We start from the raw sequence: 7,380 nt of genomic DNA, 5'->3' as shown, positions 1-7,380 counted from the left end.
TTCAGTTTGGCGGAATTCATACATGCCAACCAATCCACGAATGTTTGATGCACGATGTTGGATGGCACAAAGTATACGAGACACACTGTCCGGATGTCGAACTGTATTTTGATGCACTGCATTGGAGATGCCCTAACACCCCCCACCCCCCCCCCCCCAATTTCTACCTTGCCATCATTTATAAAATATAAAATGGCGCAGTAGTTATCTTCATTGTTTAACATTTGGTGTTGTGGCTTACTGCTCCTCTAGTTTATCGTTGCACAAAAATGCATCCTCTCTCTCCGTGCTTCCTTGTTTATGGGGCACCTTGTGTTTTGATCAAAGAGAAAAAAACCTTGACCTCTTCTGTCAAGCTTGCTTCCTGCTCCTCCAGTTTCTCATGTGATTCTCTCGATTGGTGCATGTATTCAGATGTAACACTTGGTATTCGGGATCTTGGGGACGCATTGGCCGTGGTGATTGGGAATGCTCCAATGTCGTGCAGTCATATTTGCTAGTTCGTTACTAAATTATCTATTATAAAAAAGGTGTCACGTAAATATTCATCATATTTCAACGACAGGGAATACTCTGCATTTGTGCATGGGAAATCTTGCATTCTCTTTACTTTGACATCATCTAATTTGTAACGTCATCATAAGCTCTTCCCTTTTCTCTGAAAATTATAAGTTAAGAGGTTTATGATATTTTGACTCCCTACTCCAACACCAAATTTTCAACGGCAAATTTTCAACGGCTTATGAAAAGAAAAATATGCATTGTAGTGGCTAATGTCACAGAACCCGTCATCGGTAACTTGGCAAACTGAAGCACTAAAAATCACCAAGATGCTCACAAAGATGATACACACCACATAGTAGATAGGCAACCACCCGACAGGAAAAATAGTTGCCAGGGCACCAAAAATCAATAATTTCAAAAAGGATGCAAAACTATGTGGAAACAAAGGCTACAACATGTGTTTTGCTCATGGTGTACATCAAGCCTCCAGGACAAAGACTTACAATTTTTTTTCCATATATGCATTGCTGTTGTTGGATCTACAGCACACATCATCACATTATAAACTCACAAACGTTATTAAAGGTTTCTTGATGGTTCAAGGAGCCACCGGTTGTCCACAAGTATCAAAGCATCCATCGCTGCCATAGCTTAAAGTTGTTGATTGCTTGGCCAACTCAATCGAGTTTAATTTCCTGACTACTACTATTAAAGGTTGCTCGATTTAGTTTCTAACCAACTAACAAGACGCAACAATGTAGATGGGTACCGCAAATAAGATATACATCAAAATCTCTTTCCAAACATGATTATCGTTGCTCACAGCTATTCTCTGCATCATCATCGAACGAGAGACAACACTTAGTTCAGTAAAACGTCCAAAAAGAAAGAAGAAAAAAAGAACCTCGGCGAACGACAATACAAAGCTTCGATGCCTGTCCAACTTACGTACGCTACAGGAAGCCACGCTAGGCTTAGTGCTGCCACCTCTCCGAAAGCTTGTCCGATTTGCTTATCCTTGTCATATTCTGTCGTGTAGTTAGCAAAAAATCATAACATTATTTCATTGCAAGGAATATTTGTAAAAATTATAATGACAGAAAAAAAATGATGAATACATGCTTACCTCGCAAGAGTACCATGCAATAAATCAAGTCAAATTTATTAATTTGTTTTAGTTTAGATTAATATATACTAATAAATACATACGTCAATAAGCTAGCTGTGATATGCATATATGTGACTAGACTAAATTGGGTATGTGTGGAATAATTCAAGGAAAATAAGATTGCCATTATGACGTAGGTGTAGGTTAAAAAATTGTGTCAATGCTTATACCCAGTTACTAGTGAGGAAATTGTATGAAAAAATATTAATGAAATACAGATACAACGAAGGCGAGAAGGCTCCTTTGCAGCCTCACGTTGGAACGCTTGATCTGGTGTCACTCATTGGACGTGCAAGCTCACAAATGACTCTACTGCGGGATGCATACCCTATGACATGCACATTTTCCACTTTACTGGAGAGCAATGGATTCTTCGCTGGTAACTCACCGGTGTTACATGGTAAATGAGTGTAGCAGAATGATCCCTGCTAGCATCCCTAGAGCACAAAACAGGGATGCTAGGCTGCACTAGCCCATTGCATGCATATGCTACATGGATGGACAGGGGACGGAAGATGGAAACATTAGTTCTATGCCACGAAAATAAATACTATGTCTGAACTAAGTTCACGACACATATTTTGGAACGGAGGAGCACGTGACTTGCCTCATTACTGTTTACAAGGATGCCGGTAGTAGCGAACTGATTGTAGCCCAGATGCTTAGGTTCCTCGTAGGTGAACCAACCCACTAGGGGTATAATTCCTAGACTTCGCAACGGTGCTCGCATTTTCCTAAATTTGTTGTCTGATTTTTTGGTGATGTTTATCAGTTTGTGATGTCCTTGTCGACTACAAGGCATCTCAGAGGTGCTCATAGGGGTAGGTTGTGTGCACGTAGTTAATAGGAGCGAGTGTATGTGCGTGTGTGTGAGCATCTCTGGTTTTACTATGTTAAGAAAAACAAGGGAGTTGACAAGAATTAAAGCATCCATCACTGTTCACAACTTAAAGTTGTAGAGGCCTGGCCAAGTCCACAGAGTAAAATTTACTTGATTTTAGTTTTGAAGGACGTCAGTCCCTGAAAATATTGAATTTGGGCCAGTTGATTCGGTGTAGAAAGAAGAAGCAACCTCAAAGCACCGAGACCCCGGCGGCAGATTCTAACTTGTCTGTCTCAGGGTGCAGAGGAAGCAACAGACTCCTTGTCTATCTTACTGTGCAGGGGATGCTGGGGAAGCAGCAGCCTCATTGTCTATCATAGGTGTGCCGTGAGGGGTGAAGATTCGCCGAAAAATCGGAGTGGTTCGCAGTTTACAAGGATGGCCGGGGGAGGCGGCAAGCATGGTCGTGGGCGGTGGTGCCGTGGGGGGAAGGGTGGTGCCACGAGGCTGTTGTGAGAGCGCCGCCGGCAGTGTGCGGCGGAGACTGGCGGTTGGGCCAGCAGTATGTGGGGCAGTTTTGTGAATGAACAGGAGGGCTTGAGGTTGAAGAAGCTCTGGCCATTCATCTTGCATCCGACAACTCATATCAAATCGACTGACCCAAAAGCCCCTGCCACTTGGTTTGGTTTCTAACATAAGATGATGATGCAGTGAGGTAGATGGGTACCAGCGAACTAGATTTACGTCAAAATTCTTTTCAAATGGCAAAAGTTCGTCTTTTCAAAAAGAAAATGTGACAGACTTGTGACAACCACGTTTTGATGCTTGAATAAAGACGTGATTAGCTTTGCTCACAGCTCTTTTATTCTCCATCATCATCACAACAGAGACAGCACTTAGTTCGGTACCAGTGTCCATGTCATGCAACCGTACCAGTGTCCAACTCATGCAAGAGTGTGCAACTCATGTACCAGTGCCCAACAGACGCAACAGTGTTTGTACCAGTGTACAGCTCACGTCGCTACAGAAGGAAGTCATGCAAACATTAGCACACTTCAATCACATCTGCCACCGCTCCGAAAGCTAGAAACAATCATAACATTATTTCATTGTAAAGAATGTTCTTTTTAGGACATCCAGTTATTAAAAAAACATTATAACATTCCTTGTAAGAAATATTTGTCAAAACATAGAACAATGTTTTTTTGACGATTTTGGCACACAAAGTACATAATAATAAAGCATGTAAAATTTAAAAAGCTGTTCCAATTTAGAGGAATATATACTCATAAATACATACATCTAGAAGGCAGAGTGTCATGCATATATGTAACTAAAATAAAATGGGTATTTGTGGAATAATCTCGACGAAAGATTGCAATGATGACGCCGGTGTAGGACCAAAGAAGTACATGGTGTCAATGTTGTGGCAGATCCCCTCATGGTAAAAATGCTGTAGCAGATCGCCAAGACCGCATTGATATATAGGGGTACAGGCTCAACAAAAGGCAACGCAAAGTCACATGAAAATCAATTCATAGCAGTAGCTGCCCATCCTTTCGAGTTGGTTAGGACGATCCTCCATCATTGCATATTGCACTCCTACTCCAGGAACAGGTGGCAAAAGAGGATGTTAATTCGCACTATTTCTGGTAGCAAAACCATCCTGATCAGTACTGTGGTACTAATAGGACAACAGTGTCGTTTACTGTCCAAGTTTCTTCTTTCTACGGCAAAGGAAAGAGATAGCTCCCATGTTCTAGGATTTGCAAACCATAACGGCTTGCTTGTGCCCTTGCGCTTAAACACCGACAATGCACCCTGCAAACGCCACATGTCCCTGGTGCGCCAAAATTCTGTCACTGCAGAAAAGCCAATAAAACTTTAAAGACTTACAACTTTTAATCTGTAGACCAATATTTGATGAAAGTTTTCGCATATTTTCTATATGAATTCTTCTAGCCAGAGAAATAATTAATTTCTTTCTCAAATTTGAATTCAAACCTAAATTTGGCTGTAACATGAAAAATAGAACATATTTCGAAATGATTTTTTTGCGTAGTGAGCAGCTTGAAGCACCCTTTCACCTAACAGCAAGGTTTCAGAGTTTTATCAAGTAAAATGAATATATATGAATTTAATATTATTTATACCTAATTTATTCTTAACTTCAATTCAATAGCAAATTTCTGACTGATTCTTTTTGTATATTGAATCTAAGGTGAAACTCAAAAGAAAGAGCAATTTCAAACCAAGTTTCCAGGTTTTCAATCCCTTTTCAAAGTTTATTATTTAACTGGAGCCTATTTGGCCATAATTCCAAAACCAAGTATTATTTTTGATTTAAAACTTGATCTTAAGAACCTAAATAACTATCCCTGGAGGGTAATATATTTTTAGTATGTTCTTTTGGACTTTATTCTTTTGTTCTATTTTGATAATTTTATTGCACTCTTTTGGCCCTCATTGCTTATTTGCCTTTATTTTCTTTGATGTCATATTGTCAAAATTGTCCGGAGTGCGAAACAAATTAGTTTCAGGAGTTAGAGTGCCCACAACAACAAACAAGGCAAGCTGCATGTATTGATCATATTGGCTATGTAGTGTAGAAGTTCCCCAAGAGTAGTATGCATGTTTGTTGACTATTTAAACAAAATATGTACTCCCTCCATCCCGTGAAAAGTGTACATATATAAATTTTAGGAGAAATTATGGAGTGAAGTAAGAATGGATTGGAAAGGTGCAAGCCATCATCTCTCTCCTTTTTAATTACCGAACCCTCAATGGGCTAAGTGCATGTAGAAACTAAGGAGACCATGCGTAGAATGTTATTGGTCTTGATTACCATGTGATGACAGAGAAGCATTTTTTTCTATTTTAAAGTGCATTGAGAAGATAGATGCGCACTCTTTTGCGGACAAATTTTAAAGCCAAACATACAGTCTTCACCATACAGGTTGTGGATAGAACCGGAAGTGCAACAACGGGGAAACACAAGGGGCCTGGGTGGAGGAGCTGTAGTCTGGCAAGAACCGGGCTGCGTCCGGAGTGGTGTAGAGGAACCAATGGTCTTAGTGGCTGCGGATATGGAGAATGATGGGAGGGACAAAGTGGGAGCAAAGGGCTCATATACGGGGTTTTGCGTGGGCCAGGTGTGTCGGAGTCCGATGTGGCGGGCGTGCGGACTTCCCCCAAAACTCACCCATCTATGTTTTTAGTTTGGCGCAATCAACGTACTAATGACGTTGCGATGCCCTAGCACTCCCCCATTCCTACATTAATTACCATCATTTATAAAATATAAAATGGCGCAATAGGTATATTCCTTGTTTAACATTTGGCATTTTCGCTTCCTGTTCCTCTAGTTTGTCGACGCACAACAATGCATCCTCCCTTACCATACTTCCTTGTTTATGGGGCACCTTTTGTTTCGATCAAAGAGAAACATCTTGGCCTCTTGTGTCATACTTGCTTCCTGCTTCTACAGTTTCCCGTGTGAGTCACTCGACCGGTCATGGCTTCAGATCTAACACTTGGTGTTCTGGATCTCGGAGATGCATTGGCCGCGGTGATTGGGGAAGTTCCAATGTCGTGCAGTCATATTTGCTTGTTCATTACTAAATTTCTTACAATAAAAACAATTAAAGGTGCCCGATAAATATCATCATTTTTCCTCGATCAAGAAGACTCCTCAGACTCCTCATTTGTGTGTGGGAAAATCCTGCGTTCTCTTACATCACCTAATTTATAAAGTCGTCACAAGCTCTTCCCACTCCCCTGAAAAAATATAATTTATGAGGTTTAAGATATTTGGACTCCCTAATCCAACACCAAATGCCGAGGGGCTTGCAGAAGGCAAAATATGTGCTGTAGTGGCTAGCATTACGAAAACCTGCCATCGGTAATGTGACAAACTGCACCACTAAATATCAATAAGATGTCAACAAAGATGAAACACCCCACATAGTAGTCAGTAGTCAGGGAACCACCCCACAAGAAAATAATTGTCGGCGCACCAAAAAGCAATACTTTCCAGAGGGATGCAAGAATTAGTGTGGAAACAAAGTCTACAACATGTGTTCTCCTCATGGAGTGCACCATGCCTCCAAGACAATGCCTTCAAAGGAATTATGTGCGTGTGTTGCTTTTGCCTGTTGTTGGATCTACAACACGTGCCATCTCATTATCAAGTCTCAACAATTATCAAAGGTTTGTTGATGGTTGGACGAGCCACCGGTAGCCCACAAGAATTAATCCATCACTCCCATAACTTAAAGTTGTAGATTGCTAGGCCAACTCAACCGAGTTAAATTTCTTTACTAGTACTGTTATAGGTTGCTTGATTTTGTTTCTAACCAAACACAGCGAGGTAGATGGGTACCCGAACTAGATATACATCAAAATCGGTTTCCAATGGGAAATGTTTGTGTTTTAGAAAAGAAAACATGACAAGTATATTTTGAGGCATCAAACGTGATTAAGCTTGCTCACGGCTCTCCTCTGCATCATCATCGGACAAGTGACAATACTTAGTTCGCTAAAACATCAAAAAGTAAAGAAGAAAACAAGAACCTTGGGGAACGACAACACAAAGCTTCGATCCCTGTCCAACTCACGTACACTAAAGGGAGCCACGCAAGGCTTAGTACCTTCCATCGCTCCAAAAGCTTCTCCCATTTGCTTATCTTTGTCATCTTGTATCTTGTAGTAACCAGAAAATCATAACATTATTTCATTGAAAGGAATATTTGTAGAAAGGGTGTGTCTAGGGCACATCTAGATGTGCTCTAGTTATTGCAAATCTAAGTGATTATAATGAGAGAAAAATGATGAACAAACGCATGGCCCACAGAGTACCATGCAATAAATCGTGTCAAACTTATAA

Source organism: Triticum dicoccoides, chromosome 5A (assembly GCF_002162155.2).
Source record: "Triticum dicoccoides isolate Atlit2015 ecotype Zavitan chromosome 5A, WEW_v2.0, whole genome shotgun sequence".
In the NCBI taxonomy this organism is placed as follows: Eukaryota; Viridiplantae; Streptophyta; class Magnoliopsida; order Poales; family Poaceae; genus Triticum; species Triticum dicoccoides.
This window is presented reverse-complemented; position numbering follows the sequence as displayed.